The sequence below is a fragment of the Ruditapes philippinarum genome, unplaced genomic scaffold (assembly GCF_026571515.1).
Source record: "Ruditapes philippinarum isolate M1 unplaced genomic scaffold, ASM2657151v2 ctg72_1_1_1_1, whole genome shotgun sequence".
NCBI classification, from domain to species: domain Eukaryota; kingdom Metazoa; phylum Mollusca; class Bivalvia; order Venerida; family Veneridae; genus Ruditapes; species Ruditapes philippinarum.
The window spans coordinates 395,266-408,424 of record NW_026857713.1 but is presented as its reverse complement, the minus strand read 5'-3'; the positions used below and the strand labels follow the sequence as shown (position 1 = coordinate 408,424).

Here is a 13,159-nt window from a genome sequence, read left to right as displayed (position 1 = left end):
TTTTTCTCCATTGAAACACCCCCATTTTTTTAAAAAAAAATTGTTAATTTTTTTTATATGTGCAGCCTGACCGAGACTCAAACCTGGGACCCTCGGAATACCGTACTGCGGTTCTACTGACTGAGCTATCCGGCCGCCTACAAACTACCTCCCCTGATTAGAGAACAGTTCAATACCGTGACATAATCATTTTCGGAACAATTTGGGATTCGAACATACCACAACTTTGGGTCTCCTGAAGAGTTTTTCAACATCATTTTTACCCCATCTTACTACTATGTTTACCTTTTAGCCCTAATTGTTCTGGAATTTCATTCATTACACCCATTATCAGGAGATAATTTGGTAATCTGTTACTTGTCATTGTGGGAGGTCTGTAGAAATCTGTACGACAAGATTTTCAAAATAGAACATGTCCTATCCCTTACATCTAGACTTAAGGTTTACGAATTCAAGAAATAGTAGCCTTCACACATTAAGATTTGCGTGAACATCTTAGTTTTAATTGGTGTTGTACATGTACTTCAAAATCCTACCGTCTGTTGAGGCCTTAACCGAGACTTAATATCGTGAAAAAAATTATATTATTATTATTATTATTATTATTATTATTATTACCTAAATGGGAACTGTTTTGAACTATTGACAAAACATATCGTCGTAAGCTGTTGCATTACATTGTCATCAAACATCTATTCATTTGTTTATTTTTAGAAACTAGGAAACAATTTCGTTTTCAAAAAATAAATGTTTATATGTTTTAAAGTGTTTTATTTTTAATTTTGAAATTTTTTGGATAGTGCTGTGGGGACAAACAGTTTCGCTTTAGGTATAATAATAATAATAATATTAATAATAATAATTCACAATATCAAGCGAGGTCACACGTGTGTTTTCTTTTATTTTTGTTAGGTTTGGTAACGGGTCCGATACTTTATTGTCTTATTTACTATGTTTATACTCAATTCGATGTTTTATTGTTGGTCATTTGCTCATTAAAAGTTTATATATCGTTTAATCGGGATATAAATAATTAATGTTTAAGGCATAAGGATAAACCATTATGAGGCTGACAGCACTGTCTATATATAGATAAGACACATGGTATAGGATTTCTGGCATACCCGGCCTACCCGTCCTGTCACAGTATAAAACGAGTACTACTATATAGTACGAACGAAATGGAATTTTCTTTAATTTCAACAACTGCGTAGATCTAAAGGTAGCATTTTATTTTGCTCTTCTAAAAGAGTGCACAGCTGACCATTCCATTTTTACGCATGCGTACAACCTCGCTTGTGTTATATTCATATATAAGTATATATGGCATGTTGCTATTTTTTCATGTCTTTCACTCACGAATAATGCGAATAGCATAATTTGTTGAACATGTAACATTCTCCAAAGCTGTTTCTTTATCTCATACTTTGTCATATAGTTATATTGTAAAAATATGTTGTCCTCAAGGGCTGGTTGCTCATAAATTTTGATTTTGTTTTACACAAGTCAGCTGGGTCACTTAAGATTGAAAGTTATGCATAGGCGAATTAAGAAATATACTCAGAAATAAATTAAAAAGCGTAGTTTTGTGCTACTCTTAGCCCGTTTTGAGTGAAAAGCGTTGCAACGCTTTGAAATTTAGGGTCAGTTAAATTAACTATTCTGGAAATAACAGAGAGAGCGAATAATCTGACATTTAGCACGGTATTTATTGGTCTAAATTTACATCAAATGGAAAAACCCTAAAAAAAGTCTAAAAATATTATTGCCTTATCAAAAATAGAAGGGTAATATTTTATACCGGAATGTTTATTCCTCAGTGGAGTCCCTTTAAGAAATATGGAAATAGTAACTTAAAACTGGTGAGATCTCCCTTTATATTGAACGGCTCAAGACATCCTTACAGTAAACTTAAAGACACTTTTGATGACAAATATTTGTAATTGTGCTCAAAAGAAATAAAAAAAAAAATAAAAAAAATAAACCACAGAAAAAAACCCTAAAAAACAAAAACCACGCACACAACAACAACAACAAACAAAAACAAACAACAACAACAAACAACAACAACAAAATGCAAAAAACCGAACAAAACAACAAAAAACAGCAAGAAATCAACACAAAAACAACAACAACAACAACAACAACAACAACAATACACACACAATTATAACCATCCTTTTGCTTGTTTAGAGAAGCCTTGTCAAATTAATTAAGTCAACATTTACCCGATTGTCATACTGTTTACTTAAGTATGTTCAAATACAAATTAAATGTTAAGAAAAGTTTATAAAAAACTGTCATTGCATAATTGTAGATCGTTTAAGTAAAGGTTTTGCGGTCGTTGAAACGTCATTTTATGATATGAACGCAAATAGTGAAAATTATTTAGTCCAAAAAATCCCCAAGAGGCCAATCAGATAGTTCTAACTTCAAAAAAGTACCACTTGAGATATCACGCGAGATTTAACGGGATTTTAACATCAACATGTTTCGTGTGTTTGCCAATCATAATATTTATGAATAACATTCAATTTTGCGGTTATCTGTTTTATTAATTTTAGTCTTATTGAATAAATCATATAAACCGTAGTTAGAGTGTATTAATACATTTCAAGTAGTCTGCAAGATAACCCACTGTCTCAGATAATTGTCCCTAAAGATAGGGGCGAAACCTTAATGATACAGTTTTATTATATTAAACATATATAAAATTTAATAGGACAATTTAAAAAGGTGTTTCTGGCGCCGAATAACTCAAGTTATAATAAAAATAGTCCATAATCTTTAATTTGATAGTTTCTTTTGTTTACCTAGATGGTATGTAGCGGGAAAGATATTGTTATATAGGTATTTGATTTTAATTAAAAGTGCTTTATAGTTTAATATTGCACGTTTTTGAGATCAAATGCATAGCAGTATAAACAACATAAAGACCCGTGATATAGAAATAAACTGAAACATAATTCTGTTATAGATGACAAATTTATGTTATATCAAATGATAATCCACTCGCTCTTAAGAACAAGACAATGTTTGTACATTCGAAAAGGCATGCATAGAATGGATTGAAATATTTAGACGACTAGAAATTAGCTTGTCGTGATGTATAATATATGTAATTATCACATAAACCGCGGCGCAGGAGTGTAATAAAGCCATTTAATAAAAACGATATTACACTAGACGATATTACACTAGTGTAATAACACTTTGACGTCACGTCATTTGCACTATAAACATAGCGTTAAAACGCGCTAATGTTAGCGTTACACTATAGGCGCGTCAAAGAAAAATGACTCTTGTTAACCGTTTACCGTTTTTATTTTATATATGTGATAAATAGAATATTATATTCGTGTAGATTCAATACTAAATTTATTGAACTCGTTGAATAAAACAATATTATGCTCGCCAAAGGCTCGCATAATATGATTTTATTCAACTCGTTCAATAAATTTAGTATTAAACCTACACTCATTCAATATCCTCTATTTAATTGACGTCATTTATTGCGTCATATCTTCAGTCGCGTTATAGCAGATATCAAAGAATAATTTACGTCAAAGATGTTGATTATTTGAAGCGTTGAAAATGGTGAATAATTGTTTTATAAATATTGCTTGAAATAGATATGTATTTTATGGACTTATTAAATCTCAAAGTTGATGATAAAGATACCTGTTACCCAGTATAGGAGTCACATAGTATTAAGTATATACCATTTGTTTGTGGTATTTTGAATTCCCTTATATATGATCTCTTTCCATGTTAAGTGGTTCCTGTTTTCCTAATAAAATACTAATTAACCACCGTTAAGAAATGTTGTCTGTTTTTTTTAATTTGTCTTATCTGTGATATGCAGGCTTCATAACCCTTGATCCCCTCCCAAAACTCCATTTTATTTAGCCCGCTCATTGTTTTCTTTTTTAAAGCTTGGGGACGATACGCCGCTTTTCATGGAATGGTACGGAAGTGTCACATTGAATGTTCTATGATCACCGCCGTATGAACACAGATATTTCTAAATTCAAATGTTCGCCATAATATATTAAATGTTGGATGTTGCTAAGGCCGGTGCAAGGGGGCCGAGGGGCTTGGTGGAACTTGCAATTACCACTACCGTCCATGAACAAGCTCAATCAAATCGAGCCTGCGACATTTAAATTTTGCTGTTTTGGACGATCTTAAGGACGTTTTCGGGTGTTTTCATATAGGCATATAGGCTGATGTTTCTATTATTATATTCTAATAACATGCCAAATTTAAAGAAATTTTGATTTTGTCTATATGTTTATATGAAAACTCTTTCTTAACGTTAAAGAGAAATTGAGAGAATAAAAAAAACAACAAAAAAAACAACAACAACAAAAAAAAATCAGCTGCAAAATAGAACAACACAAAGTCATTTTTGATCTAGTTTTTGATGTTATGATGTAAGACTTTGATCTAGATTTGTTAAATTCGTACAGGTTCTTTGTCAAATCTTGAGTAAATAACATTAGTAACCAACGCAACACAATTCCGTGTTCTGAATTTTGATGATTTTGCTGAAACAACAATATTATTGTATTAAAGGCTTTGTTCTATTTAAATGATGCTGATTGTCTTTTATTTGTAACAATGCTATATTCTTTGACTGACTTTTAATTGGAACAGTAATAGGTTTCATATTCTATATAGATCAAAGGTTAAAAACGGTGATTAACCTTTATGCACGTACATAAATGGTACATCTGCACCACAAAGAAGGCGATAAAAAGAAGAGGAAAGAGCAAGGGCAATGAAAGATATCCACGAGTCTTCTATGGTCCCTGGTTGGTATCAAATTTAGAATTGTATAGGCAAAACGTACCTTGGTGGCAGTGCTAGTCTGAACAAAATACATAGTGTGACCTTCATACATCTTATATTTTCATCACAGTTATTGACATTATTCTTTAAACACAGCAAATTAACATAGATTATATTATTATTACATAAACAAGTACAAAGTTCACTGTCGTCAGGAACCAAAGGTTCTTTCTGAATTAATAAGCCAATAATTTACAATGGAATAACAAAAGCAGTATGATTTTGGCTTTCCAATTTTACTATTGTCTTTGCCGTATGGACAATGCATGACATATAGAAATCATACGATTGAATGGATTGAAACAAAGTCCACTGGAGGATGGTATGAGAAATAATTAAATAAGGAAAAATAATGGTCAAATAACCTTCCTTATATCACTGATTAATTTTCGGAACGATTGTTAACATTCTATAACACAATGAAACTATATTTAACTGCCTTAGGCTTTAACCACGTGCAAGTCATTCTTAAATGAACATTCGATGGGTTGATGCTTCACCGCACGTACACCTTTTTTGAATATCGGTCATAATTAATATAAGGTTACAAATGAGATCAAAGTCAGCGAATTAAAACAATAATTCAAATCAGTTAAAACAGTGAAGATGCTTGTTGGTCATGGCGATCGGTCTATACAAGCACGTGCGACTTCCCACTTTTATAGGCATCAGTATACTAAAATATTCACTTCCTTTAACATTTCATTTTGAAAGGGTAAACAAATCTGGGTTTTTTTTTCTTCCATATTGATATTAACATAAAGAAAACGTTGGTCGAATTCTAACGTAGTGCGGCGGTGAACTCAACAAACACAACTGGTAATAGTGAATTCAGGTTTCTAGGTTTAGCGTTGTTACTGGGTGATTAGTGGATACGGCAGAATATTTAAAATTTACTGAAAAATTTAAAAAGTTCAGCTTAAAAACAAACATATTGATACAATGCAAAATAGTTTCCATAAAGAAAAATATTTTGCCAATTTTGTCTTGAATTTAAACAGTGAGCGCTAAATGAAATGAAATGCAACAAATATATATTTAGTGGATGAAATGTTTGTCCATTTTTCAAATTCCCGAACTTACACGTTGTAAGCATTCAAAATATAATTTTAACCGCTAAGTAGTTTCGTGTGTGTTAATCAAGTCAGCGTTAATTCCTTAACATCTTTGCCTTTCTTGACAAATTTAATTTCATTAATGCTGACTTACAAAAAACTAACCTACACTTTTTGGAGTGAGACTTTTGTGAGACGAAAAGGATTGGAGCACCACACTAAATACCGTATTCCGGTATATACCGGTCAAGGCGTTGGAATGATTAAATGCTAAAATTTCGCCTTTTCACCCTATGAAATGAACTTAAAAACGTCTAATTCATGTCTTCACACAAATTTAAATACGATAATGTATAAAAAATTAAGAATCGGCGAAAAAAAGATATTTGTCTATTTTGTGATCATGATTTCAGCAAGAGTCTAGAGGTGCTGCTATTGAGTTAAATTGCACATTTTGGGTATCTATTAAATGCCATTTTTAAACTAAATACTGTTTTAAACACGACATTTAAAACACTACGTAACTGATAACTCATTTCTTAATTTATCAAAAAATATAATACAAGATGTCTAAAGTCTTAAGTATTAATTTGTATAGCGTTAAATTCATTGCTCAAAATATAAAACTGAAATCAAATTTATTACTGTTTTTAACAAGTACCCTGCTATCGGTTTGTACACAATAAACGGCGACAAAGTTTTGAGGTGAAAAGTACTTGCGACATATCAGATACTTGAGGAAAATCTTGTTGAGTTTAATAATATACAAAGAGAATCGCCGCCACGAGTTCTTGAAACCATGTACTTCAAATTTAAGCATATAATTGAATACAAAATAGCGATTAAATACGTTTAAACATAATTTTAGTCCATAAATTGATTTATATGATTTGACAGACAAGTTTGGCTAACTATCTAGCTATAAACGGTCGCTCCTTTTCCATGTCATTTAATTAATTTCCGTCACTTCACATATTAAAAAATAACTTCAAGTCAAGTGCACACACATTTCTCGAAAGTAGAAATGAGTAATAAAGTACTTGTGTCATCTTTGATTGAGAGTGGATGTAATAAAGATAATGTCTTTTTCATATATGATCTTTGTTTAGATTTGTTTATAGTATAATGTGCATTAAGTGTAAATACTTTAATAAAAAAGCGCACATGCGTGTCAAAATACAATACAATACACTGTGAACTCGTTAGTTTTTTATTTTTAAGGACCTTTGCAAGAAACACTAAGCTGTATCAGTATAAAAATAAATTGCGAATAAAAATAACACAACAAAAAACAACAACAACAATAAACACAACAAAAGATATCTCCTCCACATTTCTCCCCCCCCCCCTCAAAAAAAAAAAAACACACACAAAAAAAAAAACAACAAAAAAAACAAAAAAACAAACACACATTTATATTAATTATATTATTGACCTTTACGTTAATAAGCCATTTATAACTTTTAAGCCATATTTAACCATGATTCCTGTTGTAAATACAGTGTCCGAAATCTTCATCCGAATTTATCCTCACTTTATCATGTTGTGCAATGGAGAAATGTGTAAGTTCAGCTCGCAGTTTGTATAATATCTAGAAAAGTTCTTTTAATTTAAAACAAGACAATGTCTAGCCTGCTACTTTACGCTTGTTTAGTCATTTAATTATGTATAGATGCAAATATCTGAAAGTTTTTATGTCATTCATGTAGTGAATCGTATACGATTATTGCATGACGCGGCGATTTTTTCTTAAATGTTCTTCAATAGAAAATAATAATGATAATTTTCTTTAAAATGATTTGAAAATAATATGGTTAAAGTATACATGTCAAAGAATATATCGTTATTTTTTTCCTGTCATAAAATGTAATTTAAGTAAAAAATATAGTTTTCGTGTTCCAAAAAGAAACAATAATTATGCTTTGCAACTGGTTCATTATAGTGTGTACTTTAAAATATATATGTAGTGAGTGGTCAGTTATTTACCCGACGGTAGCTTAATCATTATTTCTTATTACTATTACAATTTGCTTATTTTTCCTGTACTTAAAACTCAGGGTCGCCTGTACCTCAAAAAGCCGCTGTATGTTCGAATCCCGCCAGGGCAAGGTATTCGTTTATCTTGATGAGTAGCCTATGTTGCTTAGTTACGGAAGATTGGTGGACATTAGGTACTTAGGAACTAATTCGTGCACAAAATAATAAATGGATAATTTATGCATCTGTAATTATCGTCCTGCGATAAATCTGGAAAGTAGCCATAATATGATCTTGATATTTACATTCTCCGTGTGACGTAGACACCAGACCCAAAATAGAGATTTTTTTGATATAGTATATCTTTTTGGAAAAGGTTTTACGGTAAAAACATCCGTAGCTGCTTATAAAAGAACATTTTTTGAATAGGTCATTTTACATTTACTATAAGCCTTTATTACTCTTACTATGAACCATGATTACATTTGCTTGTCAAGATTTGTATTTACTTAAAAGTGAAAATAAACTACATCGTGTTATTTGTGGTAATATAACTATACTACTGTAATTAATAATGAGAACGCCTTGTTAAGTCAGCAATTTAAGGAAAATCATTATTTCTTATTCAAATTTACATATATACAAATATAATTCAACAAATCAGCCAACATTTACTTACATCGAGCGCACAGAAAGGCTTCCCTATAGCCTATCAAATGTGATGAAGTGGTCAATCGTGAAACCTTAACAATGTCTGTATTACCCAAATATTTGACCATCTTACTTTTATGGTAAAACTGTGCAAACAAAATTCGCTTCGAAATATTTACCGTGGTCATAATTTCAATAACATTTTGAGCGGAATGAAAACTTGTAAGAAGACGTTTTACTTGATGGTGTATAGAAATGTAAATAAACATGGGGAAACACTGTTTGTTTTTGATGCCAAAAGGCGTGAAAGTTAAACGAAGATCTGTTCTGGTTATGCTCAATATTGTTACAATTTAACTCTAATTCAATGCTAAAATTGCTCAATATTTTGCTTTATAATTGTTTAAAAGAAACTCTGTTTATAAATGGTACAGATTTCGTATAAAGCTTTTAGCAAAATTTACTTTTCAAATTTGCAATGTAATTAAAAAACTTTGAAAAGTTTAATCAAGACATAATATTGTTGGTATTTCCCACCATAAGTCTTGATTGATACACCGCCACCCAGTGTAACATTTAGACAAAACAATTGTCTTCGTTAAGCCCGTAAACGGATATATGAGCAAGCTGCAAATACATTATTCCTTTCACGTCTTTCATTTCTATTGTAACCTTCCCGGCCCGACTCAATAAATGCTTTACTTTATTCTTCATCTACATGTCTACGAAAGTTATCTTCAAGACTTTTTTTTAATTAAACTCATTCTATCAATGTATCAGATATCAATAACCAACATTTTACTATTTTTCCTACTGATAAAATGATAAAAGAATGTATGGTGTTGTATTTAGTGTCAAAAATATTGTGATGATTAAAAAATACAACATAAAAACGAATAAAAATGTTACATGTTTGAATTCAAGCAAACTTAATACAAATCGAAGAATAAAAATAAAGATGGTTTAGATTTGAACGATTTTGAATAAATTTCTAAACAACGAATGTGAAGGACTAGAAAAACAAAGTCGAAATGCATTCAATTTCTTTTTATTAATATACAATCTTGTCGCATTGTACAAATCCAAATTTCTTAATGGAATCAAAGAACAACAGCAACAGCAACAGCAGAAGCAGCAGCGGCGGCGACGGCGATAACAACCACTGCCACGACGCAAACAAACAAAACAACAACCCGATACGATAATAACAACACACAATGGAAGGAAACTTCTTAAAACTAAGTCATAAACTTACAATGTAAATCATCAAAATTAGATTCTTAAAATCTTAAATATTTACAGGTAATGATAATTTTCCATGCATACATCTCCAAACATATAATCAAAGCACAGAAGGCCCTGAATTTGTTTAGGTCTCAGAATGTCAGAAAGGTGAAGGTTGTGAGATTATAAACCAATTTGTTTTTGTATAGTGTCACCAATGCTGTTTCCAGTGTTATAACTGTAGTTAATTGGCTATAAGGCTTATTGTAACACTGATATTCAAATCAATGTTTATTTGGCTTTAACAATTAAAAAAAAGTTGCCTTATCTTGGATTTGAACTCCAGACCTGTCGCTTCCTAACCGAGCGTGGAACCCCTCGACCTCGGTGAAGTTTTTAAGAAAACAGCCTGAAAAAACCACATTATTCTAAATTAGGGTTTGTAACCCTTATTAATTTCATGGTTGTTCTGTTGTTTAACACTGATGTAAATAATCATGGAGCTTAATATAAGCTTGTTTATCTGTAAAGAATAACACAATATTAGAAATCTTCGACTAATTGGGAACTATTTTTTCTTCCCCGAGAATGGCTTGAAAATTAATGCGCCAGTCATTTGACAATCTTTACACAGTGATTTCCCCTTAATTTTTCGCCGTTAGTGTACTTATAAAGGGAAGTAACCGCTTCGAGGAGTTTGGACTTCTTTCGGTATTTGCAAATAAGCACGTAACAATACTTAAATTAAGGAATATTACTCTGTAAATGTAATTATTTATTTTTGCCGCCTCACACAAACAATAGATTTTATTTTCCATTTATGCCATTATTCTAGTAATATAGATCTTGAAACTATCATTTTTCCTATTAAAAAGATTTTATTGCGTCGGTCTACTTAACAGACCATTGTTATTTCTGAAAGTTATACTGATATTTCACCCTCTTACCACAAATAAACGCTTTCTTTTCACCCACTAACACAAATAATATAAATTATAATTTCCATTTATGTTATTGAACTAATATAATTCTTGAAACTATCATTTTGGTGCTAAAGGTAATTAATTTTATTACAGCGGTCTACCTAACAATACATTGTTGATTCTGAAAGTTAAACTGGTATTCCACACTCTTATTATAAACAATATAATATAATTACCATACTTAAGATCGGTTTGTTGCGTTTTCTATAAATCATACTATGATTAAATGTCCTTTGGCACGGAGGTTTACCATAACAAATTATACTGAAAGTTGTAGTAGAATACTTTTCTTATAAAACTTCCATAGAAGTATATTCCGCGAAAAAAAGCACATGTATGACAAATTAACAAGCACCATATAACAATGTTATACGGAAAAATAACTTTAAAATACCATGATCTATAAATCTAAAGCACTTGAACTGATTTTACCGAAGTTTTCTTAAGTCCTTGACTTTCAAGTACCAGAATTTCAAGCGCTCAGTACTTTCTCACAGAAAATTAAATTTAATTATCAATATCATTTTTAAATTCATTGCGCATTGAAGCTGAAGCCAAACTTGAAACCAGTATCTGATGAACTTAATTTTAGAAATAGAATAGATTTTCTGTGAAAATTGGCTTCAGATGGAACATAGAGAAGAAATTTTTATAATGGTGTTCAAGCGTTATTCGTACAAAACAAATACTAATCATAGATGTACTCTGCTATATCTATAAGCCTCAAGATGCACTTTGATTTTTTTATTTTAACGAAATAAAAACAAGTGTTTTTTTATTAGTTAACATTTTGTCAAAACATTAGTGTAGAAATAAAATGATTTAGGTCTACCTAAGATTTTACTATCCAAAGTTAGTACGTATATTGTATAAAAAGCTATGTCTCCGTTTGCAATCATATTTTGCATGAACCATGCGAATTGTCACTATGTATTACTTATACAATTTATTACCGTTTTTATTACTTTTTTTCATCATAATGTTTTTATTTCTGAAAAGTATCTTCTTATCTGGAAGCAGTGTTTATAACTTGAAACATAATTGAGGTGAGCAGTTAAATTCCTTCTCATAAACGTAATGATCTAAGTGCTCAAAGTTTAAGTCAAAAATAAGTAATACTAAGAAAAAAATGTCGGCGTTCACTAGTTCTTTATTTTACAAAGATGATGTAGTATTTGTATTTTCAGGTTTCCTTTAATATTTTTAATTTAAAATGATAATACATTTTTGAAAGCCAATTTGTAAAGTAGGTCTAAGACGCCAATATCAGATATTCAGTATAGCTACAAAATCATTTTTTCAGTTTTGCGGAATATTAATACAGTGGTGACTTATTTAAAGAGGCGTCCGTGGCCGAGTGGTTATGGTTGTTGACTTCAAACCACTTGCTCCTCTTTGTGGGTTTGAGTACGGCCAGGTAATTTGGATTCTTTCATGTGAGAAAGCTATCCTGCTAGCTTACGGAACGGCGTTTTTTTTTTTACTCAGCTGCCAGTACGTGCCAGAAATAATGCTCTGAGGGGCGCCCGAAGTATTCTTTTATCAGTAAAGCTGGATATCGTCATATGACTTTTACAGTTTCCGTGTGACGTAAAATCTAGCACTAACAAAAAATAAAAACATTCAGAGGAAACGACAATGTTTCTATAATCAAGACGAGGTATATATAACAACTTGTTATCACCAAAACAATTTTTTCACCAAAGCGACTCGTCGACATGCTTGTTTAGTATAACAGTATACAGAATTTCGCCGATCTCATTTTAAAATAGTCACAGGCTAACATCTTAGTTAGTTTGATATACTGCTGTCATTATATATATATTATTTATATATTTTATATAATGTTCATTTTTACCAGTTCTGTAAAGAAACTTTTCCTATATTAAGTATGGTTTTAAAAGCTATTGAAAGAATTGTTACCATAAATCCGATCATAAATTGTTACTATAATTTAAGCATAAATTATTATTATTATTTATTCAATTATTCATTTCGAGCATTAATTATTATCATACATTCGAGCTTAAATTGTTAATATGAATTCAATTATAATTTTTTACTATAGATTGAAACAAAACTTGTTAAAAAAAAAATTCAATCTTAAATTGTTACTTTTTCTCGAGCATGAATTATTACTAAATTGAAGACAGTTATTTCGAGCATAAATAATTAAAACAAATTCGAGCATAAATTACTACCACAAATTCGAGCATAAATTGCTACCACAAATTCGAGCATAAATTACAACCACAAATTCGAGCATAAATTGCTACTTTTAATTCGAGCATAAATTACTACCACAAATTCGAGCATAAATTGCTACCACAAATTCGAGCATAAATTACTACCACAAATTCGAGCATAAATTAATACTGGCTCCCGCTGTTTAATTTGTTATGCTTATCTGGCAAA

General features: G+C 30.8%; 1 long non-coding RNA gene across 1 annotated transcript in view; it reads left to right on the top strand.

Annotated features, from left to right (window-relative positions):
* LOC132750663 (uncharacterized) overlaps nucleotides 1-13,159 on the top strand; it is a 209,063-nt gene that overhangs the window by 44,559 nt on the left and 151,345 nt on the right. The gene's annotated exons all lie outside the window — the stretch shown is intronic.